The sequence below is a fragment of the Podarcis pityusensis genome (assembly GCF_964106645.2).
Source record: "Podarcis pityusensis genome assembly, chromosome: 7".
Lineage (NCBI taxonomy): Eukaryota > Metazoa > Chordata > Lepidosauria > Squamata > Lacertidae > Podarcis > Podarcis pityusensis.
This window is the reverse complement of record NC_138031.1, coordinates 45476259-45503170: the sequence shown is the minus strand read 5'-3', so window position 1 is coordinate 45503170 and position 26912 is coordinate 45476259. Positions and strand designations below refer to the sequence as shown.

General features: G+C 41.4%; 2 protein-coding genes across 2 annotated transcripts in view; one reads left to right on the top strand and one right to left on the bottom strand.

The window, feature by feature from the left end:
• The window catches only part of LOC308481772 (uncharacterized protein), a 246900-nt gene that overhangs the window by 68937 nt on the left and 151051 nt on the right, over nt 1–26912 (top strand). The window lies entirely within an intron of this gene.
• OSBPL1A (oxysterol binding protein like 1A) overlaps nt 1–26912 on the bottom strand; it is a 152867-nt gene that overhangs the window by 123204 nt on the left and 2751 nt on the right. The window lies entirely within an intron of this gene.

Below are 26912 nucleotides of genomic sequence, written 5' to 3'. Positions count from 1 at the left end.
ATCAGGACTTTAAAAAAACCTTTGTCTTTCCCTCATCACCCCACATACTTATGATTGCATCATTTAGACTGTGTATGGGTCCTCATAGCTTGAGAACCAATATTTCTATTGGGTAAAAATGATCTTCTCTACCCTTCCTTTCTTTTCTTTTATGCCTTTCCCCTCTTATTTGGGTTCCCTCACACTCCTATGGCTTACGCCTCTAATTCTTGTTCTTTGTTGTCATTTCTAGAACATAAATGGTAAACATGTTGACCAGAAAGGAACACAAGATAACATTGGGACATGACTAGAAGTCACAGAAAATTTGTGTCTGCATTTGGCCCTAACACATTTCTGTCATGATGTCTAACAAAAGAACCCTTGGATGTTAAAGGAACCAGCATTCTCTACCTGCTACAAGCAATCTCCATTGAACAGGGATGGAGAAGTACTTGAAGATCACTAACTTTTTTGATCACAAGAGCCTTATCCAATCTGATATCCTCCAGATGATGCTGGACTACAACCAGGGGTGGATTTGGGAATGTGCAAGTAGTACGCACGTACTGGGTGCTGAGCTGAGAGGGCAGAAGAAGAAGAAGAAGAGTTTGGATTTGATATCCCGCCTTTCACTCCCTTTAAGGAGTCTCAAAGTGGCTAACATTCTCCTTTCCCTTCCTCCCCCACAACAAACACTCTGTGAGGTGAGTGGGGCTGAGAGACTTCAAAGAAGTGTGACTGGCCCAAGGTCACCCAGCAGCTGCATGTGGAGGAGCAGAGACGCAAAGCTGGTTCCCCAGATTACGAGACTACCGCTCTTAACCACTACACCACACTGGCTCACTGGCTCAAAGCCTGGTAAGCAAGATGCTGGGCTTTGGGAAGGAGGCCTGAGTCCTCCCGCCTCCTTCCAAAAGCCTACTTAACACTTTCCTGGGGTTGGGAAGGAGGTGGGAGGGTTCTAGGACCCTGCCAGAGCTCTCATACCTCCTTCCCAAAGCTGGGTGCATCCTTATCCACCTTTGGAAAGGCAGAACAGGGGTTGGAGGGCACACCTAGTTTTGGCCTCACAAAGGGTGTTATAGTACCCAAATCTGCCACTGCTACAACTCCCACCATCCTTCCCCATTGGCCATGCTGGCTAGGCTGATGGGAGTTGAAGTCCAACAACATCTGGCAGTCACTATATTGGGGAAGGCTGGACTACATGCTACAAGGTAGACCCAGGTCAGCAGCTGCATTTATGGGTATGCACATTAAGAAAGTAACAAACATATGTGTCAGTATGCATCGTTGTACAGCTCCCGACCTGTTCAAAGTTTTTGTGTATCAGTAGAGAAGCAGTGACATATGAGGGGAATTCTAGCTCCACACATTCTTATAGAATCAGAGGCAATAGTACTTCTGAATACCAGTTGCTGGAAACCACAGGAGGCATTGGGACCTGCTCGTAGGTTTCCTCCAGGCATTTGGTTAGCCAATGTGAGAACGGGATGCTGGACCAAATAGGCCATTGACCTGATCCAGCAGGCTCTTTTTATGTTTTTAAACCAAATTATATGCTTCCACAATGTTTAGAAGCCACTTTTAAAAAGACGACTAATGGAAGGATGTCAATGCAATATAAGAAAAATAATTGTGTAGGAATTTCATTTTAATATATAGGTGAACAGGATCTTTTACATACCAAGAAGTAGATTTAGCAGAAGTAGAGCAATATCCCATTTCTAATCTTTCCTCCAGTATTTGAGATGCAACTTTAGATCTGGAACCTGCAACATAAGCCCAAATAACCCATGTGTTCTTGTGTTTTATTGACTTTTATTTACTTGGGATCACTATCAATATTACTGCTATAGGACCATGCCCTTTCCTTCATATAGTAATCCTTACCATCTGTATGACACACTCAAGTACTCAAGAGTCTTTCACATGCATTATGCAGTTGAAATCCCTATGCCAGGGATAGTCAACGCTCTAGATGACATTGGAAAAACTCCTTTAAAGACTGGCAAAGCTAAAACAACAATGAAATGCTTCATTGGGAGAGAAAAACATGTTAGGGAGAAATGGTGCATTGGGGGAGCTTGCCCATGTGTCTGTGTTCATCATCCACCCTGTTGCACATTTCAAGCACCTGCACTCTTATACCAATTTAATAGTCATGGAGAATTCTGGGAAATGTACAGTGGTACCTCAGGTTAAGTACTTAATTCGTTCCGGAGGTCCGTTCTTAACCTGAAACTGTTCTTAACCTGAAGCACCACTTTAGCTAATGGGGCCTCCCGCCCCGCCGTGCCGCCGGAGCACAATTTCTGTTCTCATCCTGAAGCAGAGTTCTTAACCCGAGGTACTATTTCTGGGTTAGCGGAGTCTGTAACCTGAAGCGTATGTAACCTGAGGTACCACTGTACAGTGGTACCTCGCAAGACGAATGCCTCGCAAGACGAAAAACTCGCAAGACGAAAGAGTTTTTCGTTTTTTGAGTTGCTTCGCAAGACAAATTTCCCTATGGGCTTGCTTCGCAAGACGAAAAACGGAAAAAACGAAAACGTCTTGCAAGTTTGTTTCCTTTTTCTTAAAACCGTTAATACCCAGGGTGACTTCGAGGAGCAACTCATAGCACGCGGTGTGGTAGCCTTTTTTGAGGTTTTTGAAGACTTTGGTGATTTTGAAGACTTTGGGAAACCGTGCTTCGCAAGACGAAAAATCCGCAAGACGAAAAAACTTGCTTGCGAGGCACCACTGTAGTTTGTTAGGGGTGCTGGTAATTGTAGCTCTGTGAGGTCAACATTTCCTAGGATTCTTTGAGGGAAGCCATAACTATTAAGGTGGCATAATAATGCTTTAAATGTGACCATGAACTCTACACCCTGCATTGTAATTCTGATTCACCTCTGCAGGCCACGGCAGCAACCACCGCAGCCACCATTTTACAAGCACATCATGTCTCTATGGTAACATGAGATAAAAATTACAGCTGAGATCTCATTGTTATCGCTCTGAAACGTGTTAGAAATCTGACTCATGCAGTAAGCTCAGTTAGAACACCTTGTCAGTTGTGGTGGGTTGTGTTTCAGACAAACTTTCCAAAATAGGTCAGGGACAAGGAAAAACTGCACAGATGCTAGACACCAAATTGTTTCCTTGAGAAAAGAAATCATAATTAGGAATGCTATTGCAGCTATAACATTACAGTACCTTGTATTGATTTTTCATATCCTGCGTTTGCTTTCAGTTTATTAATGGTCTCACATACAGGAAATCAAAGAATTATGACAGGGCTGATGTGTGCCATTTTGCCAAGTCAGCATTTCTAGAGTAAATTCTGTTTTTATTGTATTTATGTCATAAAATCTCATGCCAGGACTGAACTTGGCATGCAGATGACTTAGAGGGTATTGGTTCCCCAGATTTAAACAAATCAATCTGACTGTTAGATACAGTTAAAAGAAAACCACAGAGATGAATTGATTTTCCATAGGAATCTATGCTATTCCCCTTTCAGTTCTTTGTTGGTTCATCTGAATGGCTGAGAGGTTAACTTTTGGAATACAGACAATTTTCAGAAAAGCTTTCCCCCTTCTATCCATGAAATAATAAAAGATGGCATAGAAATGATTTAGCTTGAGAATGTTTCTCTCTCTCTGTGACACACATACAAATCGGTAGAAACATTTATTTTTAGGTACTTCTCTCATGCACATATTTGATCAGTAATTATTTCATGATGTATTTCTCCAGTTTCTTCTGATTTGATACATTAAAATGGCTGACATCTTTTGAAATGCAACTATCTTCAAAAAGCTTTTCCTGAGCCATATTTTAAATATGTAATTACCTGAAAGACTCACGCCGCTGCATTATTAAAATGATCTAAATACATATTTATGCAACAGACAATAATGGCTTCATTTTAAGAATTCCCTTTCACTTTATTTACATGACAGACAGTGTCCTATCATGTCAGCCTCTATAAACCTCATTTCTCAGCCATATGAAGCCATAACTCTCAGCTTCTGGGATTTTGTACTGCCTGGTACTGAATCTAAGATTATTGCCATTTATTCCCACATAGGAAGGTTTTAAACCTTTTAGATAAATAGGGAAAAATATATCCGGGGGGTGGGGGTGGAGAGTTTGAAAGAAGAAGAAAAACCCAAGCCAAAATAACAGCCCTGAAAGGTTGTCTGTGTTGCCATGCCTATGATTCCCAGTAGCAGATGTTTGGGGCATTGAAATTCCCATCAGAACAGCTGCAGAAATGTAGAATCACATCTGGGTTTGTGACACGGCTGCATCATTACCCACTGACAGCAAAACAGCCAGATGCCTCTGATTCGTTTTAGAGACTGAGCTTAAAGTTTGGGCTTGTGAATATTCCTGCTTTACAACCCGCTACTTGCAGTTTGTGAAGCAATGGCAGGGCTGGGCAGCGCAAGCTGATTTAGTAGTCTGAGGAAATGGTAAGAGCTTCCGACTATCAGCCTCTCTCTCCTGCACCACCAACACCCTGAAGCTACATTACTGCCATTTGGCAATAAACAGGTGTCTACAGCAATTCAGACAAAGAGCTACAGCGGCTGCCCTGAGTAGCAATTTCTCAAGCCCGGTAGAGAATAACAGTGTGGCAGGCAAGGGGTGGCAGGCACCACTGGCAAACCATTTCTGCAGCCTCCAGGGTTCCTTTGAAACCCCAATGCAACCACAGATGGTGAGAATAAACATATTGTTGCACCTGGCCCCAGACTAGAATGCGGACGTTTAAAACATAAACAGCACCCAGGAGAAGTAGTCGTTTCATACAGAATTCTTAAGAGTTTTAATTACTTGACCCAACATGACTATCCTAACTTTCACAACAGCATATAGGTTCACATGAGAAGCAGATTAGCAGCCTAGTCTAGTGTTACTGCTAACAGCAATATTTAGATCCATTGGACAGTGGTGCTGGAATTGTGCTGAGCTCTAGTTGCCCCATCTGTTATGCGGGACGGTTGGCTTTCCATGGGACCCGCAACCCTTTCCTCCGAGGGCTAGCAGTCAAGTCCATCTTGCTTTCTGAAAATCACTATAAGCAACCAGAAGAAAGGAAACGGAGCCTCTCCAGACTGTTTAACTCTGCTAGTTGTATGAAGATAATTTCAGGTGCACTGCTGGGACCCATTTAAAGTGGAATAAAGGCCACATTATTCTGAACGTGTCAAGATAGTTTATTAGGGTGAATACACGAGTGCCTTCCTATTCCATCTCTTACACTTACATGCCTATCTTGCAAGGGGGCTCAGGAATCCCCTGGGGGACAGTGACATAGAAGACTCAAGGATCCCCTGTTTCACATAAGACTCTGGAATGAGGAGAGGGAAAAAAGAATAGGAGGGATTTATGATCTATAGAACATAGGACCGGGGAGGGAGGAATAATAGGAAGCTGCCAAGTCAGACCAACAGTCCATCTAACTTAGTATTTATTGTCTGTAACAGCCTTCCTCAATCTGGTATCCTCCAGACATTTTGGACTAAACTCCCATTATCCCCAACCATGGACCATACTTGTTGGGACTGATGAGAATTGTAGTCCAAAACATCCAGAAGATACCATGTTGGGGAGGGCTGGCTACACCAATCAGTGGCGTAGCGTGGGTTGTCAGCACCCGGGGCAAGGCAAGTAATTTGCGCCCCCTAACCCGTGGATTTGTGCCCCCTAACCCTAACCCCCAGATGTTGTGCCCGGTGCGGCCGGGCCCCCCTGCACCCCCCACGCTACGCCACTGACACCAATCAACAGTAGCTCTCCAGGATTTCAGACAGCAGTCTTACCTGGTACCTTTTGCTTACGAGGAAACAAACTTTCAGCCAGTGTTTCTGGAGGGAACACATGCATACATTGAGAGCTGAGCAGGCTATGATGGAAAGTGATGTAAATTGGAGAAGGAAGGGGTCTTGGGTGACACACCTATATGCTAATAAAACTATTCATTACCACAGCTGAAAGAGATAAAATAAGCATCATTGGCTGTTGGAAGATTATTGGTAATCACAGTAAGACCAGAATTAGCTTTACCAGCAGTTTTCTTACAAGTTCATCCCGGAATACAAATCCTTTCTGTTCCTATGCCATCAAATTTGTATGTTCTATCACTGGCATCAGTAAAAGTAAAATGACAAAGTGGAAGGATTACTTAATAAAAAAAAAGAAAGGTTAATTACAGTTTTGCTGTTTCTCTAGAGGAATTTTTTTGGGAGAAGGAAATTTGTACTTGCATAAGAGAAACCACAAATATCTGAATGATTAGCCACCATAACATTTTAATTGAAACCTGCATAAAGAGTAGTTTAAAGCAACATCTATCTAAAACAGAATAATCTAGTTTAAACTTAAGAGGACATGAGAAAAATCAATCACATTGCATAAACATGAGGTCTATAAAACACTGTAAGACAGACTCAGGAGAATTTCTGCATTTCAACTATCTCTGTAGCCTTCCAGAAATGAAACTTGATAACAATTAATAATGTAATTAGTAATTAATTTATAAAATGCACCCTCAAAGGCATTTTGGGTTATTTACTAAAGATAAATAATGCTCCCATTAAAAGGACCAGAAAAGGAATAGCATGCGAAGATTGGGAAAAGGAAGATGGTAGAGGCTGGTACTGCAGGAAGAGGAGAAGTGACCTAGTATTAAATTATAGGATGAGATTTTAGCACTGCAATGCTATCCTTGTTTATTAAGAACTAAGCCTCATCAATATCAGCGGGACTTACTCCCAAATAAGCGTGTATGGGATTGCAGACTAAAGGTTGTAGTCAATGTTTGTCAGACCCATTTAAATTATTAGAGATCACTAATTTGGGTTCATTAATTTCAGTGGGTCTGTGCTGATAGAATTTTCTTTGGCATAATCCTAAATTTGGTCTATGTCAGCCTCAATATTTTGTGACTGGGAAAATGCAACTTCCCATCTAGTCAACAGTTTAAAGCATGCCAAGCATGTTATGATCACCCCACTTCCCCAAGCAGCACTTGGAAGGGGGATGTTAGAGGCTTAATGGCATTTGGTAATATTTGAGTTTATTTACATACAGGTTAAACATAGGTGGTGGCGCAACTTAACATCCCAACAGGCAATCAGATCTGTTGGCCTACATCAGATCTTCAGGCCTTACAGGCTGCAGCCTCTCCTTCATTCTTTATCAGAGATATTGCCCAGATATTACAGCACCCTTAGCTGGGTGTGTGGGAGGCAGATCAGCTATTACCAAAGCTTCCTGAAGGCCCAGCTGACAATAGCAACCTTCGTAACAAAAGATGTACCTGGCAACTCTGCCATGGGATTATAAAATAAAAATAAAAATTGGCCATTATTCTGGAGAAAAGAAAGGGGAACATAATCCCAGATGTGTGAAGTATGTATGACGTCTGAGTGCCATTTGCTGGGGATTGTGTCCTGCTTGTGGGCTTCTGATAGGCATATAGTTGACCACTGTGAGAAAAGAGTGATGATCTTGATTGGTCTTTGGTCTGATCCAGCAGGGCTCTGATATTAGATCATGGAAGGAAGGTTATGGGCTGGAAGGAAGATATGAGGGTGTGAGAAAACCTCACAAAAACAGCCAGGAAGTAATCTAAGGCTAATGAAGCTTACATGACTCATAAGTATGCAAAAGCTTAATGTGTTGTTATGAAAACACACAGTAATTGTGAGCATTAGCAGCATTTGAGCTTGGTGGAAAGAGTTGTTTGTTTTCCCCCTGCAGATATAAGGAAAAAAAAAAAATCATTTTGAACTTAAGGTACCGTCTTTTCACATTCTTGGCCAATGGGAATGGAGGGCAGGTATGCGTTTGCCAAATCTCCATTTACCTCTTGATAATTATGTTAACTGGGAGGTGTTGTAGACAATGCAAGATGTGGCATTTAATGAGACCAACGTTGTTCACTCCTCTGTACTTCAGTGAGAAAATGAAACATTCTTTGGACAACCATTTTGTTTTGTAAGTGCCACAAACTATATGTTGAATGCTATGAATATGAAAACATGCTGTCTTCTCCTGCAATACTTTCGTGAGCGGTGTTGCTGTCTTTCCTTATGGATGGCTTTCTCGCTTTCTTGACTTGTGGTCATTGCAGTGCCTGCCAAATGGGGAGCACTTAAGATCTGCTTTAATTTTCTAACACTGTTCCATAAACATGGTTTTCAGTGAATGAGAGAACCACCCAAAGAATGGGAAACCCCCAGATATTCTGCTATTCTGACAGTGTAAATTCTGCTGCACCCAAACTCTGTTTGGCAGTGGACGGGGCAGTGGGGTATGTGTGGCAATACAGGGCAAAGGAAACAAATTGCAGCAGGAGTGCAGACATGTCCCTCGCATTCGTTGCAAACCCATCCGGAGTAACCAATCCAGAAACAGCTCCCAGCATGCATGGCTGCACCACCATTGAGTGAGACACTCAAATGCATGGGAGACACACCTCAGTCTCATCGAGCTAGCCCCTCTCAGTGTCACACCATGTCATTCCACACATTACACACACTCCAACCACACCCTGGAACCACAAGCCAGCAGAGAGATCAATGCAAGACAACAACAAAGAGAAGCAAAGCCGCAAGGGGCATGGAGGCATGGCCCTGTGAGGTGAGCCACACATAAGCCAAGGTGCAGCAAGCAACAAGACAGCAGGCCAGACTAGACTTGCAGAGATCAGAGAGTGCAAGTGCAAGTGCCAGGGCTCTTACAGCACACTGGGCACAGGCAGAAGTACCATAAGGCTGCCCAGATGCCTTCCAGCCACATACAAGGATTTAATGAAGTCCCATTCATTTCAACGGGCCTGCTCTAAGTATGACTTAATCTGGATCTATTTTATGATTGGCAAATTTACATTATGATTTTTTTTCTCTGTACCACTTCAGAGGAAAGTGTTAAATATTTCAGTGCCCTCGTTTTTGAAAACAACCACCACCAAACCTAAACTCCCTATTTAAGAGAATAATGGAACATTCTTTCTGACAACTTTGCATTTCTATCCAGGTAAATCCCCCCCCCCAAAAAAAACCAACAACAACTGGAGGGCAATTTCAGTCCCACTCCTGCCATCTGGAGTGGCACTGTCCAACAATGGGTATATCATATGGGGCGCCTATATCTGGACGAGCAGTTTTTGCTCTGGGGCTTCAGTTAATTTATACTTGAGAGTAAAACATCCATTCAAACACCTGCCAGTATAACACTACACAGAATCCCATGCATTCTCTCACAGTGTATATTATTGTTTGGATATCAGGAGCTCCAAGGGATTCTCCTTACTGGTTGCAATGTCTTTTTTTCATTGCACAATGACGCAAGAAGAAGGGACACTGGGGATAAGGCAGGAGGACAAATGATTGCAATTTAGTTGAAAGTAAGAAAAGAAGCAGAGGATATAGGAAAGAGGTATTTCTGGCAACTGTTATAAGGAGAACAAAAAACGTGGGGAAACAGCTGTGACGCCAGCAGTAAAGCTAACTTTTTACTACAGCTACAGAGAATATTTATAATAATTTCATTATTATAATAAAAATCTAGACTGGGCTCCCTCGCAATTAGTTATACACTTGCCATTGCCACTGTGTTGCATATAATATTAGTTATAGTCAGGGCAGACTCATCAAAATTAACGGACCTAAAGTCAGTCATGTTCATTAATTTTAATAGGCCAACTCTGAGAATAACTAACATTGGATGCATCCCCATTGTTTGTTTGTTTTTAAAAAGAAAATGAGACACATAAATTAAACTACATAAGAGGCCGGAAGTTGTTAACTACTTCTGTGATCTGAAGTTGGCCGAGGTTCCCTTTTGGTACTTCCTAGCATCTCTGGAAGGAGAGAACCTGTGACCCTCCATATATTCTGCAACTCAAACTCCCATCAGCCCCAGCCAGCACCGTCAAGGGTCAGAGACAGGGACAGCCTGTCCCATCTCACCATCTGAGGTGAAACAAAAAGGTACTGCCCTACCACCCACCACAGAAGCCCCCATTACTGGGTTGTGCAGCAACACCTGCAAAGCAGCAATGGTGACAGCAGGTTCCAGAGAGATCTTGCAGAGTGCACAAGATCTCGCTGGAAGCTACTGCCGCTTCTCTGCTGGTCAGGGATGATGGGAAATGCAACCCAATGACTTATGGAGGGTCACAGGTTCCCCAGCCCTGGTTCCTTGTAATTTAAGTCAGCTAGCAAACCCAGAAGCAGGCTAAGGCTCAATCTTCACTGTACATTTAAAGTAGTATCATACCACTTGAAACAGTCAAGGCTCCCCCCCCCCAAAAAAAATCCTGGGAACTGTATTATGTTAAGGGTGCTGAGAGTTGTTATGAGATCCCGGTTGCCTTCACAGAGCTCCAATTCTCAGAGTTCTTCAGCAATCAAGGCCTCTTCCAGGGAACTCTGGGGATGTTTCTACATTACTAATATGCGAGAGCAATTTATTTTTTTTAAGTTTGCCAGCTCTGATATTTTTTTTTAATGCTCTGAGCATGTGCATTTTCATATTTTAAAGGCCCATTAACCATAGCACCATCATGACTACCAGAATAACATGGGGTTCACTTCTTATACATGTATATACATATATAATTTTGTTTTCGAAAAGGAGAATAAAAGGAGAGTACATTTGAAAAATAAAAGTAAGAAAATTAGCTCCCGTAGCCTTGGCTCCCCCACCCCCATTTTGAAAAATAATAGGAAAATATGCCACAGCAAAAACCACCCCCCTCCACCCAAGTGGAAAGAGAAGGGAAGGGTACAAACGTTTTAAAATAAACGCCTTATGTGTACTGGTTTAAGTGTCAACTTTTGATTAATATGTGACTTGTAAACCTGGTTGATGAGTCAGGGACATAGTGTCTGGCTCTCTATATAAACACAAGGAGGATATTCTCCTAAACTGCCTAATAATGTATTTGTTCTCTTAAATCCTGATAATTAAAGCGTGGGACAAAGGCTGACACAAAGGGTGTCACAACAACTATCACAGCTATGGACGAGTGGCTTTGCTGTGGCATTCAGGCCACTAAGCTAATTTATGAATTGGTCCCCAGCACCTATTTTAGGAGGTTCTACCATTAGCACTAAGCAATTTGGAGTTGGAAGACTAATTAGAACAGAATTAGTTGGGGCTGCATGAGCAATTTGCAGTATTTGCTGGTATAAAAACATAGATGTTGGCAGTACAAGCAGAAACTGACCTGTACTGAAAGTTCTTAAAAGTAACTTTTTAGGTTGAATTGAGCAAGTGGGAAGGTGGCTAGGAAGGTTTCCTGAAATCGTGCTCCCTGAGCTCACCTTTTTTGTTTCCCCATCTGCTGTTCATATACTCCTAATGGCAACCAAAATAACCCTCCCTGCAGTTGCTGGGCACCATTTTTGCTGCTGCTGTTCTTTGTTACAAACTTCCTTCAGTTCCTATCCAGACAGGAAGGAAGCACTGCTACTTGCTCCTGCTGTCACTCTGGGAGTTTCTCCCTTAAGCCTAATCAGAATAAGGGCAGGAACTGGAAGCACTGCTTCCATCTTCTCTCAGTGGGAATGGAAGGAGATTTTCAAAAACAAATAAAACCAAAACTGAGCATCGGTGAGGTATGAACCCTACCACCAACAAATGGGATGAACACCCTGCTTCCATTTGCATCATTCCAAATCACTAAAATGCCACCCAGCTTCAAAGCCAGTGAATGAAGTGGTGAAACTGGGAAGCATTTGTTTTGGCTCAGCTTCAGACATACCTAGTTTCACGTGCTTGGCTGGGTCAAATTCAGCAGCCTTGTGTACAACTGATGAGCAAAGGAGTTGCTACTTCTATTGAGTCATGAGAAATCATTTTCTTAATCAGGTATTCTCAGAGCACCTCTCCCTTGTGTTGTTAACATTTTTGCGTCAATTTTTTTATTAACTGATTAACCAGTTAATAAAAAAGAAGCACGAAACAAATGATTGGTATTTGATACCCTAATTAAAATGCTCAGTCTCATATGCATGCAGAAAGATTAATTTCTCCCCATTATTTCCAATTCACATTAATTTTGTCTCTTACATAAAATTCAAATCTTAATTGTCCACTCAACTTTGTTTTTCATTCTACTGACATTAGGACCATTTCATACTGTACAGAATTCCACCAAGGAAAGCAGGCATTTCATGTAGCGCTTGTAGGGGTAAGGAGCTTTTTCGGCCAGAGGGCCACATTCCCTTTTGGGGGCCACATGCCACTGGTGGGTGGGACCAAAGGCAAAAGTGGGCAGGGCCAGAGTAAAAAGTTTGGAGGGATGAGTGTTCAGACCGCTGGGCTCTCACTTGTGGGGTACCTCAGGGCTCCATCCTCTCCCCCAAGCTTTTCAACATCTATATGAAGCCACTGGAAGAGATCTTCAGGGGTTTGGGCTAGGTGTTCACCAGTATGCAGATATTACCCAGCTCTACCTCTCCTTCAAATCAGAACCAGTGAGGGTCCTGTGTGAGTGTCTGGAGGCGGTTGGAGGATGGATGGCGGCCAACAGATTGAGGTTGAGTCCTAACAAGACAGAAGTACTGTTCTTGGGGTACAGGGGGTGGGCTGGTGTGGGCGACTCCCTGGTCCTGAATGGGGTAACTGTGCCCCTGAAGAAGCAGGTGCGCAGCCTGGGAGTCATTTTGGACTCACTGCTGTCCATGGAGGCACAGGTCAATTCTGTGTCCAGGGCAGCTGTCTACCAGCTCCATCTGGTATGCAGGCTGAGACCTCACCTACAAGCAGACTGTCTCACCAGAGTGTTGCACGCTCTGGTTATCTTCCACTTGGGTTACTACAATGCCCTCTGCATGGGGCTACCTTTGAAGGTGATTCAGAAACTACAACTAATCCAGAATGTGGCAGCTAGACTGGGGACTGGGAGTGGCTGCTGGGACCATATAACACCAGTCCTAAAGGGTAAAGGTAAAGACATCTGAAGGTAGCCTTGTATCGGGAAGTTTTTAATGTTTGATATTTTACTATGTTTTATATATGCTGCAAGCTGCCAGAGTGGGGAAACCCAGCCAGATGGGTGGCGTATAACAACAACAACAACAACAACAACGCTGGAGGAGCGACAACAGTGATTCCTACTTTGGTACAGTAAGCTATATTCCAGCCACATAAAAGCCAGAACATTGCCCACTCAGGCAAGCAAAAAGCAACACCACAGTTTCAAGCACACACTTCAGCTAAACAAAAGCACTTGAGGAGGGATGGGAAATGGAAAGATGTGGACTCAGGAGGTGTCTGGACTGAGTCCCAAGGGCCAAATAGAGAGGTCTGGAGGGCCACACCCCTCTTGAGGTTCCCCACCCTTGATACAGACAGTCACATCTCCTATTCGCACACTCAGGCTTTCACTACATGTGCTGGCAAGCTAAGAACCTTTCAGTGACAAGAATGTCTGTACTTACTGGCAAAATAAGTGCCCCAAGACCATGATACAGGGCAGGCTAAAAACACAAGTAGAAATAGTTTGTTCTGGATCCCTGCAAATCGACCAAGCCCAAGTTTAAATTGAAGAGCTCCATATTAAATATTGCACTTATTTTTCATTTAAACGGCAATCTATGAGACGTGCCAAGGAAGAAAAGTACTCTTGTTAGAACTCTGAAGGGCTTTTGTGTTGCATTAGCATGCTTAGCTCCCCTTAGAATAATAATATAAAAATGGCATATGCAGCACAGAATGAGTGTTTTTAATAACTTTCCTAAATGTTCAATTAACAACCATGTATCACACAAATTGGATGCTGAAACTACAGAGGTGTTTTCAGCTGCTCTGTAAAGCTCAGGACAAAACGGTTGTACTGGATCAACATCCAGCATATTCATAGCAACTGAACTTTTTAAAAGGTTTTTTCCTGCCCCCTCTCAGAGAGCCAAGCTAAACCAAAGAAGAACCACCCTATTCTAGCTAAATAAATTGGTCTAGTAGCAAAAGGAGCAAATTTATGATGCAAATTCAAACTAGAAGAGTTGTGAAGTTTATAAAGGTTATGAAGGTCATTTGTCCTTTACCTAATTCATTGCATCTATACCCAACATGCCTTGCAGATTAGTCCATTTTAATAGGAGAACATAGATTTATTGATAACCAAAAGTCTAATAGCCAAACCAGGTATTATGTTAATTGTGTGATTCCTTACATGGTACATATATGATATATATGTCAAAGCAAAGCAAAGGCTCCCCCCCCCAGTCAAGTGATGTATAAATCTTCTGAAATAAATAAAATGAAATATTTTTTAAAGAAATATAATGCAATAAATGAGGACTTTCTGTAGCACATTTGATGTTTTGTTTTCCGCTAGTTGTTCATTTCTCCTAATCTCATGCAGATATCCTGTACTGAAGCCTGGAGACTCCTGGGACTCAGCTATACAGCTGCAAATAAAATGTTTTAAGTTTGTTTTAAGTGAAATATACAATGTGACACTAGATGGCGATGGTGAGCCTTATGGGCAATTCAATGTATTTTTTAAAACACTTTTTTAGAAAGCATTTTTAGAACTTTTTTTAATGTGTGTGTAGATTCCACCCAGATCAGAACACAAGAAGAGCCTGCTGGATCAGGCCAATGGCCCATCTACTAAAGCACCCTGTTTTTCTAGGTCACGTGCACACCCCAGGGTTCTTTGGGGGAAGCCATGTGCTGCAATTGTATGGTGCAGATGTGGCCACTGTGGTCAGCCAAACGCCTATGGAAAGCCTGAAAGCAGGACCTGAGTGCTGTGGTCCTTTCCTCACTTATACTTCCCAGGAATGAGCATTCAGAGTCATACTGCGTCTGATAGCAGATGCAGAAAATAGCTATTGTGGCTTGGAGCTATTGATGGCCTCATCCTCCATGATAAGGGAACAGATGCTATTCCATGTTCCCTGCCAAAAGAAACCAGATGATGAGGATGATAGCTATCCAAGCCAATGCCCGCTTGACTGTTTACATCGGTGCTGGTGTCTGTTAGTAAAGATTCACCAATGAATATTCAGCGCCACTCACTCTTCCTTTGGGTGGGACCATGGGTCAGTGGTAAAGCATATGCTTGGCATCTAAATGGACCGAAGAATCAGTCCCTCTCTAGCATCTCCAGCTCCGAGACACTGACCCGCCAGACAGATTAGAAGGCAACGTGGTCAAATAGTCTGGTGTGAAGGCAACTTACTTCCTCTCCACACTATTCTTGGCTTGTGTGAAAAAGCAGACCTTCACTGTGTGTTCTCAAGATGTGTTCAGGCTAGCAGCAGCGACAGGAACCTCTCCTTTTCATATCTAGAAACCATCCATTGTGTATTTTCAGCCTGATCCTATTGTGGTTATAGGTGCACATTTTTCTGTCACCCTTTTATCCCCATGGTCTCAGCAAGATTGTTTTGGAGAGTTAATGCGTCTGGGGCAAGAGTTTTACAGTTGTGGCCCACAAACGGCATCTGCTGCAGATCTGCCTATTTCAGGTACTGTCATTAATCTGGAAGGAATTTTGGTTTGGGACAGAAATATTATTTATTAAATTTATATACTGTACCACCCTTCATCAAGAGGTGTCAGGGTGGTTCACAGAATAAAATACAAGATAAACACACTAAATAATTAAACCAAAACAACAAAACAAAAACCTCCCCCCTTCCCAGAGATATATTTAAAAGGCTGTAGGATATTAATCAGCCAAAGGCCTGGTTGAAGAGGTGCGTTTTCGTCTGACACCTAAAATATATATAATGAAGGTGCCAGACAAATCTTCCTGGGCAGAGCATTCCACAAATGGGGAGCCAATACAAAAATGGCCTGTTCTCTTGTTGCCACCCTCCAGATCTCACATGAAGAAGGGCCTCAGATGATGATTAAAGAGAGGATCACATTCTCACCTGCCCTGACAATAACCACAGTCCCACTCCTTGTCTTCATTCAGTGGCCAGTTCAAATGTGTTAATGCCTGTATGCTTCAACAAAGGCTCCTTCAATTAAAAAACAACAACACCCTATATAACAAAAGGCACTGCACCACACATTGCCACTTGTTATACTAACAAAACATCTCTGTACACCTGTAAAGTTTGTCTATGGATTTGATGATGTGGGCTTGAAGCAGTGGTATTTTTCACTCCTTCCATCAAGACCAAGTGGAAACAGTGTGAGCAGGTATATTCCAGGGGAGTAAATGGAAAAGGAAGAGGGTTTACTGAAATGGACTGTGGAAATTAATAAAAATGCCCCAGTGCAGTTGACAAAATGAAAATGATAAGGTGAGGGTACCATCTAGTGGATAAACAGTAAAATGATTCCTATGGCATTTAACCTGTCTAGTGAGCTTGGCAAGCAAGTTGGGATGTTGCTCTGCCATGGAATGGCAAGTCAGTTTAGGATATAACATGCAAGCATCATGTATGACTTCCATGCATATGAGCTGAAATCCTTGGGACTTCTTCACTTGCATAGACAATGCTTGTCTATGTTCCCCTCCCCTGGCATTTGCAATTTTACAATTATGCATATGTATTTTGGGGTTCTTGTAGCTGGATTGATTTTGTTTGTAAATTAGTGTTTCCCAGTGAGTAGTAAGGGCACATAAGCAAATGCAGAAAAGAGGCAAGTGCATGACTATGTTGCTAGAGGTGTGTGTAGTGACAAACAGGAACAGGTATCATCAAGTGGGTGAGGACTGGTATACAGATTAATGATGGTACAGAATAGTAGTGGGGAACTTCCAATCTGTGGGTCTAATTAGACCTGCCAGGCTTCAGGGTTTGGCCTGCCAGACTGTTTTGGGCAAACACATCATCTTTCCTGATGATTTGTTGCCGTTTAGTCGTGTCCAACTCTTCGTGAGCCCATGGACCAGAGCACGCCAGGCACTCCTGTCTTCCACTGCCTCCCGCAGTTTGGTCAAACTCATGCTGGTAGCTTTGAGAACACTGTCCAACCACCTCATCCTCTGTTATCCCCTTCTCCTTGTGCCCTCAATCTTTCCCAACATCAGGATCTTTTCCAGGGAGTCTTCTCTTCTCATGAGGCAGCCAAAGTATTGGAGCCTCAGCTTCAGGATCTGTCCTTCCAGTGAGCACTCAGGGCTGATTTCCTTAAGAATGGATAGGTTTGATCTTCTTGCAGTCCATGGGACTTTCAAGAGTCTCCTCCAGCACCATAATTCAAAAGCATCAATTCTTCGGCGATCAGCCTTCTTTATGGTCCAGCTCTCACTTCCATACATCACTACTGGGAAAACCATAGCTTTTACTATACGGACCTTTGTTGGCAAGGTGATGTCTCTGCCTTTTAAGATGCTGTCTAGGTTTGTCACTGCTTTCCTGATGATATATTGGCTATTATTGAGACACCCCAAAACTTATGGTTTATGGATGTTGGTGACTTATGCCAACCAACACACGTCTACCCATTTCCTCCCTCCCTGTTTGCAACTATATCTTCCGTATTATCCATGTGGAAATTGCTTTTATTAAGGACTTTCCCATGGAAACCTATTCTAGGAACAGGGACACATAGTGGATGACTGGAAAACCAACACTGGAGTCAGGTCTAGAGCTGTTGTCCTGCAAGCAGAAGCAATCTTGTGCAGCACACACATGATCTTGTATGAAGAATAGCTTGATATGCACAGCAACACATCATGCACAACATTGTGACAATCAAGCAGATGAAGACAAAGATTGCTTTGATTCCATCCTTGAGGAAGATAATGACGATGATTACTTTTACAATTAGTTAAAATGTTTGAGGAAAATATTGAACTTCAACTCTTGTGGATTTGATTTTAATTTCACATGGAATATGTTGTGTTTGTGTTTTGCCCTTTTTGCTTACATTTTGTATTTTGGGCTATTTTGCATACAACTAAGGTATTTTTCAATAAAAATTACTTATTACTGAGTCAGGATGGCTAATAATTTTACTATAGTTATCATGAATAGGTAGGTAGGTAGATACCAAGGTGGTAGGTAGGTAGGTCCCAAGGTGGGACTGGTGACCAACCCAGTTTCAGGCCCCTGTAACTGGAAGAAACTATGGTGACAGATTTATTTGGGGGCGGGGCGGGGAGGGAGTATTGTTTTACCTCACAAATGTTACTTTGATAAGAAAGATGATCAGTCACTAATCAGTGTCAGATTAATGCAGCAACAGGATACACTGGGTTTTAGAAGGAAAACATGCACAAGAGAAAGAGAACATAGATAAAATGATCTGCTCATCCGTAGCTGCTACAGGGTCAGTTTGCACAGTGTAGCAGCTAGGTGCCCTCTGAAGCAATGTAAAGCAGCCTCGATGTGACTGCATAACATCATGTGTCCACTGGTCCTAATGATTTCTCGAAAAGCCATGCTAATGTTGGTGATGAATGAATGTAAACTAACTAACTGGTGAAGGAGAGAACATAGACTCCATTAGATGTCTCTCCAGTATAAATTCAATTGAATGGGAACCTAGTAAGGAAACAGCGGTTCTCTTGCAGAGTCCGCATTATTTTAACAGAGCTTGTGCAGGAAACTGTGTCCAGAGATTGTTCAGACTTGCCCTTTAATAAACAAACAGATCACTTGCTGTATGTTTGTAGAGTAATAGTGACATCCTGTGGCCAGTTTTGATTAGTCCAAGAAATGGACATTCAACAAAAATTAAAAATTAAATAAATGAATCTTGCTGTTGTCAACACCAACAGTTAAATGAGGAAAATGTGATGGAATAAACAAGGCAAAAATAAATAAATAAATAAAAGAAAGATGCAATTACACTCAGTTGTTTGAAAAAAATCAATCAAAATAATAATATGAAAGAAAAAATTGGCTGCAAACTTAACTGCCTTATGCAGAATGGTCCATTTGCCAGATTCACTTAAAACATTGTGACAGTGATAAAACAGGTAAATCCGCTTCAAAGCTTCTGTGATAAACAATTGGTTCCAAATTATAAAATCACACTGTTGTTGTAGAGAAGGGGTCAGCAAACTTTTTCAGCAGGGGGCCGGTTGACTGTCCCTCAGACCTTGGGGGGGGGGCGGGCTATATTTTTTGGGGGGGGAAATGAATGAATTACTATGCCCCACAAATAACCCAGAGATGCATTATAAATAAAAGCACACATTCTACTCATGTAAAAACCCCAGGCAGGCCCCATAAATAACCCAGAGATGCATTTTAAATAAAGGGCATATTCTACTCATGTAAAAACACGCGGACCATCCGTGGGCCGGATTTAGAAGGCGATTGGGCCGGATCTGGCCCCCGGGCCTTAGTTTGCCTACCCATGTTGTAGATCAAATATCCCACTGCTGCAAGGCAGAACCAACCATACACATATTGACTGACATGGTCCACATCACGATCTGATACAATCATTGAGCAGGTCCACCCCTAAAATTTATGTATGTAGAATACTTACACTCTGCTTAATAGACAGTAAAACTAAAAACCACATTCATGGCTGACATCTGGAAGAGATATAGCATGGTGGTCCTATGGTGCCAGAATTATTTAGGAAGCATCTCTAGGCCGCATCCTTGCTTGGTGTAGTGCTTCAGCTTTTTCCTGCTAGACAACAATTCCCATTGATGTCCTCTGAGGCAAAATATTTGAATATTAAATAGCCCAAGATGCCTCAACTAAGTGATGCAAGCCCCGGGCTGTAAACTGAGTGTCAAGACAGACACAAAATGCAAGTGTGTATGTGTCTGCGATGATGGTGATGAATTTCCTACAAATACTATAAGCCTCATAAGGCCTAAGGAGGATAGGCAATACAGGGTTGTATCCAACTAATCAGAGTAGCCACAGTGAAATTAATGGACCTAAGTGATGTCCATTATTGTCAATGGATCTATGCTGAGTACAACTGTCCCTGGATAGCTTCTGCTGTCCAGTGTGTTCTTGATGTGCTGTGCTCTAAGCCAAAAACAACATTTGGAACATAATCAAAATTGGAGAACTATATTCAGGATTTTAAAGAAACATTTTGTATTCAAGTTTGATGAAATCTGGACCTCTCCACCTCCTTGCCTCTCACCTTTCCCTCAGGTAAGCAGCAGTAATGTTGCCAGGGCACTGTTGCTGAGGCTCTGCACCACTGGGCAAGCCTCTTTTGTATGTAAAACGACAGCAAACCTTTAAATCTTAATTCTTGTTCTGTAATAAGGAAAATGATGGGCCAACACCAATTTTCCAAACTGAATACATATGAAGCTGCCTGTTCCTGAATTATCTTGCCCCACATGGACTATTTTGATTAATGGTGGTGCATTCAATCGTTATATTGTTAATCTTATCTACTTTTATTGTATTGTTATGCTTTATTATGTCATATAACTTGCCCTGGGTAACAATGAAGGGTGGGACCTAAATATTTTAAATAAACAGAGAAACTCTTAGTAACTAGGGATTGGTTTCTCTTTTAGCTTTGGTTTGTTTCAGTTTCTCTAATTTCCAGTTGACCCCACTTCTTCCTATGCTTGCAATTAAACAAAAAGTCTGATGAAAATTTGTATGCATTTTTGAGAATATTTCTTCCAATATAAGCATTTTCCCATGTAATCTCCCCCAAGGAGCCTTTTTCGTATATAATTTTCAATAATAATACACATATTTTTGTACCCATTCTTTGGCAAAATATTTCAAAGGAGAGTTGTATTTCGGTTTTCATTTTGGTTCGGGAAATGTGAATTTTTTTAAGGTTCTCATTAACATGCAAACTGAACTAATTTCTCACCCATCCCCATTAGCAACAACCTGAGTCTTTCTTGTGAGGCCTTCTTACCAAACCCTGAGAACCAGTCACAGCAACAAAACAGCTTGTTAAACATCAGCTGAGACAGAAGGTTTGTCTCATTGGAATGCTACTTATTCTATGCTTGAACGGTTCTTGGAACAGCAGGGACCTGAGCATGCCTATGTATACGAAAGACAGGTCTGGTAGATTTTAAATTGGCATTCATTGAGTGGCATCCATTTTGGCTACCTTTCTCATTTCTCCCCTGGGAAGCCATTGTTTATGGCAAGTGGGAATTTTATATTGACATATTTCTAATACCTATCCCTCTCGCTTAATGCACAGTTTGAAGTAAATAGGTACGGTTTTGCACGAAAATTAATAAGAATGCTTCTGGAAAAAAGTATGCGCCTTGTCTGTTTAGCAGAAAAGATTGCCACTGTTTTAGAGGGTAAAGTGAAACCCTGGGATGCATACTTCATTCAGTGGAAAGTCATTCCCTGTAAACAAATTCATAGCGCTCTGGTCTACTTGTTCAACATTTTGCTCCTCTTCCAGAGCAGCCTATTGATTGATATACCTCAGGGAAGAAATTGCTCCAACTCACTCCGAACAGGCTCCTAAAGAAAATATCAGTTTTAGAAAAGGAGAAGGGGGGGTGGGGCGGAAAGAGCAGTGGCGGCAAGAATTGCTAATCTTTCATTTCACTGAACATCTGGATAGCGCAAGGCTGTTTTAACCCCCTGAGTGAAAGGAGAATTTAGCACCAAAGGGTAACCATGCAAAGGCTGTGCTGTTAATCTGACGACAACAGAGAAATCTGTGTTACACATTCATTGGGCCATATGGATATCAGTTTGCACCTGCAGAGAGTACTGAAGGGAATTTTATCTACTGGGGGCTAACAATGAAATTTAATTTAGAGCCTTGCCTCTTTAGTATGTGTTAGGGACTCTAGTTAAATACAGTGAAGCATACTATTTTGATTTTTAAAATGTGTGTGTGTGTTTGTGTATCATTTTATTTTGTGCTTTGGGATGTATTGACATAACTATGTTCATGTGATGTGTCAAAGGACAGATGAAGTGCATAAAAATGGGGTTATGGCAAAATATTTTTAAAATCCAAGGCTGATGGATTTTCACACCCACATTCCAAATTGAAAATGAGAGAGAATGGTGTCATAAGTGGATTGCATCTTCTCCTGTGAAGAATCAGGCTCCAAAATGTTCAAATGATACTGTAAATGGATTTTGCAAACCTGAAAATTAACACAATCTTTTTGTAGAAGAACAGTATTTGTCAATTCTGTTAGCCAGTCAATTAATATGAAAAGAGGCAAGGTTTTCTGGACATCAGGTGCAAAGCCCACTGACTGCTACTGCAGTGCCAGCTCACGAGCAAATGTAATGGGAAAAGATGGCTCCTCACCACAAGAAAATGGCACTCTTGCTATTAGTGGTGGCCATTTTGCTCCACCCCCTTACCTGAAGGAGACTCCAGTAGGCATTTCCTAGGGCAAAGGGCGTCTGAGGAAGGAGAGCAACCACGGGGGAGCAGACCTGATCCATTTAGAGTCTTTCCAACCACTCTTTTTGCTCTGTGGTATCCTTCCTCTATGGAATCTTGTGAACAAGGTTCACAAATTTAGAACCAAGCAATAGGACTAATTTGTGGGGGCAATAAAAGCTTAAAATAAAACCCAGAAGACAGCTTATTGTAGGGAATATCGGCAAAGATAGAAAATCATTTGTAAGAATAAAAGAAGAGAAAATGGCATTGGGAGTCCAAACAGAGCAAAGTGCAGAATTGAGCATCAAAATAAGAATCCTCCGGGCTGTATGGCCTAGACCCAGCTCAGCAAGAGATAGAAATCAATGTCTGGAAAACTGAAGAGGCTGTCTCCAGAGAGAATTCCAAAAACCCAGAGAAGGCCTTTTTTAGAAGCCAAAACAGGTCACAAGGCTACAGGAGAATGATTCACCTCCTAGACAAGTTGAGGTAAATCAGAGTCTGAAATATATGTAAGGCAGGAACCTATGCTGGTCACACTTCTCACTGTGAGAAAGATGATGATGTTTTAGAGCATGGATGGGGAATCTATTACACTCCATATGTTGTTGGACACCAGCTCCTATCAGCCCCAGCCAGCAGGGCCAATGGCCAGGCATGATGAGAACTCTGGTTCAGCAGGATCTGGAGGTTCCCTATCCCTGATTCCTTAGAGAACACTGAATAAAAGGAGAAACTTGTTGCGTTTTTAACAAGGGCATTGCTAGGTAAAAGCCCACTATCTGTGAACCCAGGCCCATGGCACAAATGTGCACCTGGTAATTTACATGTTTAGGTGCCTCTGAGTAAATTAAGATGCTATCTGACTGGAGTCTGCCCAGCATTGCCCCTTAATCCAGCTAGTCTAGAACAAACAGAGTCTGGTCTGTAAACACAGTTTTAAAATGTATTTTTTACAGTTTAGCAAAAGGGAGGGAAAGGAGCAGGTGATCCAGGGTCTGCCACAAAAGATCCAGGGCTCAGCACCTCCTCCCCCCCCCCCCCACCGCCAGGCCAAAATTCATAGATTTTGACCAGACTATTTGTTTACATTTGAGAAAGCTAGAGAAATGTAGGTGTTTACTGATTCATAATAGAGGGGATCAAAAGCAGTTGTTGAATCAGCGACCAGAACTTCTTTCGGGTCAGAAAGTCTGGGGAGTACAGTTCAATGCCACCATGTGGGCTAAAGGCAGCTGTTGAAAAAGCCAGAAACAAACAACCAGATACACAAATAGAACCCCAAAATTGTTGAGTTTTACTGACAAAAACTGCTTAGGGTCAACTTTTCTGTTTAGGTGAACTGGAGGAGAAAAGTTGCCCCTAAACAGTTTTATTAAGACATTTTCCTGATATCCAGAGGAAGAAGGAAGAACAGATGAACTGACGACTGCCAGTGAAATATTTTTCTAGTTTTTAGACTAGGAATGTCAGTAAAATCATATGACAACTGTACAGTGCTTGCAATATAATTTTAAGCATTAATAATAGCACAGCCACATCCCCTTTTATCACAACCACCAATTAGGGCTCTTTCATTTCTACAATTCTTTAATATTTTTGTGCTTATAGGGGAAAAAATATAGTGATTGTTTTAATCTTGAAGCAAGCTAGACATGTAAACTACAGCATATATATATATATATATATATGGTGTATGAAATGCTCAGTGGACTTAATCAAACTCTAGGTTTGTCCATAACAAGTTCAATAGTTGCTATTTGCTGTTAGATCCTCAGCTTCATTAAATCTAAAAGTTTCAGCTTTTGTTCGCAGTTAGTGTACTCAAATCTATAAAGGCTGCCATAGCTATCTCCTAAGAGACATAAAACGGAGGCCCTGACCACTTGTGGTCATTAAGGATCCCATGGCATATTTTGAGCAGAATATATGTTATATTCCAGTCTCCAGATTCCATTTCTTTCTTCCTAAAACATCAGCCTTTCTCAAACACTAGATGCAGTTGTCCTGCACTTACTATTATTCTAGCTGAGAATCAAATCAGAGAACCCTTTTATGAGATAAAATTAGAGAATGTCCACTAGTCCCGCTTTACAGAAGGACAGTTGCTCTATTATTGGCCCAAGATCAGTTTACAGATAAAGAATCTAAGATGAGACAGCAGCAGGAGCTTGAAATTGTCCATTACCCAGATAGCGGACAAGTCACCTGATCATAGTCTTCCTCCTGTGATGAGAGCTGCTGTATTGCTCTTTGAAATTTATCAATATTTTAGTATGAATTTCTCCTGATAATATACCCTTTTGTATGTAATTTCCTATACATATAAATTAGCACATACAAAATTCATACAGATTGGTTGTCCACTGCCTACAAAATTGGTGATGATTTTGAAAAATATGTTACCTAAAAGTATATCAGTCAACTGTTTGTACTTCCTAAGGGAGACCCACGTCACGGCGGAACTGGTTCTGGACTCTTTATTCCATTTCAGACACAGTGATCATTATTAAACTGTGCTGTGCAGATAAGTGCTAGAAAAATTGCCAGGTTATTTTCTTCACATAAAATTAACCAATTTGCCTCTGTGTGTGCATGTGGGATGGTAAAGAGCCGCTAAGCAATCCCATTCAAGTGATTAACCTTTTAGTTCATAAAAGCCACCATTTCACATGTATAAATAATATAATAAAGGGAATGTTCACACCAGAGTAATGTAGCTTACAGTATCCTCGGCTCCTCTCCTTAATTGGTAAATAATTCCTCAAACTCTGAAATAAATTGTGCTCCCACCCACATTTCCTCATCCAATTATCATGAAATAGGGAAGCACACTTTGCCACCCTTTGCAAAAGAGGAGATTAGCAAATTGTTTCAACAGCGTTTCTCCGCTGCTCAGGGCTGCGTGAGGCTGGCACCTTTAGGGTAGGAGGTTGCCAGAGAATCCTGGTAGGGATGGGCGAGTCTGTCAGTTTCACTTTCTCCTGGCTTTTCATTTTCCCATTCCCATGAAAATTGACAAGCAGATCTGCAATCCTCCACATTTTAAGAACACCTGCCTAATTCTGACTTAATTTTATGAAGTGCTCTCAGTCCAAAAAAGAACAACTTTTCACACTTTTGTCAAAGAAGGCATTTTGTGCCCTGGAGAAAGTGATGTTGCCTTTTCCTTGGGGTGCTATTTCTATCCACTAGACTTGGTCACGTGTGATATATTGCTACTGCGAAAATAGTGATTGTTCTTTTCCTCTTCTCATGGAAGTCCATAGAAGGCCCAATTTGGAAACCTGCATTTGCACACAAAGAGATCTGTATTATGTCTCCCAACCATTCACCTCTTAGGATGGGACGAAGAGGAACAGAAAGCCTATATAGTCATACCTCAATTCTTGAATGCCCTGGAACTCGTACGTTTCTGTTCCTGAACAATCGAAAATTGGAAGTGAGTGTTCCGGTTTTTGAACGTTCTTTCGGAAACTGAACGTCCCACAGGGTTTCTGCAGCTTCTTATTGGCTGCAGGAGACTTCCTTCAGCCAATCAGAAGTTGTGCTTTGAAAGTCGAATGTTTTAGAAGTCGAACGGACTTCCAGAACGGATTCTGTTCGACTTCCGTGGTACGACTGTTTTGACTGCCCTACAAATAGATGAACAGTATTGTCTGACTTAAAAAATCACTTGTTTGGTGCTGTAAATGCCATTTCAATAATGAAACCATGTGGAAATTTGCTTCTTCACACATATTTCCTATACCAGAACCAGGAAAAATTGTTTAAGTAAAATGCATCTAACACTTTTAACACTGCTGGCCTGATCAATATATTATCCAGTTGTTGTTTCTGTTGCTGTTATCATATTATATTTGGTGGTAACTCCCACCTACCCCGAGAGAGATTATTTTACTTTCTTCTTTACCAGTGTTTGAATAGGTCTTGATAGGTTCAGTATTTTAAATTGTTAAAAAGTGTTCCTCTCGCTATATTAAAATGTTTTGTCTGATTTCTTATGCTGGCCTGTAGAGTAGTTCAGACGGCTGATTTATTTATATTGAAAAAAAATATAAACCACTTAATTTAAAAACAACACCTCTAAAGTAGTGTATACAAAACAATTTAAAACAATTATTAATAACACACAGTGTATTTTGCATACACTTAATGTCTGTAAACCTGTAAGCCTATGTAAACATAACTCTCTTTACAGTATATGATTTTTTAAAAGAAAAAAATACAGTGACAATTCAGCTGTTTGTGGATAGCAACCATGTAGTTTCTACTCTGCATGAAGGGGTAGGAGAGATCCTTTTAATAGCTAGTTTGTTTAGATTTCTCACACTTTTGGGTCAACCTGAAAAGTCAGTAAAAATAAGTTAATAATACACAATAAAATCAGCAAATATTGAAAGCAAGTATACATAACCAAATTATGTATCAGTATAGGCTTGTTGGAGAGGAGGAAAAGCTTTTTAGGTGGTGTCTAAAACAGTACAGCCTAACGTAAAAGGCAGAAAATTCCACAGCATAGGTGCTGCTAGACTGAAATCTTGACTCCTAAGAGATATGGAACAAACATTATATGGCACCTGCGAAAGTGCAATTTCCATGGTTGAAGCAGTTTCATAGGCACATACGCTCCAATTTTGTTTTAGTTTTGCAATTGTGAAGATATG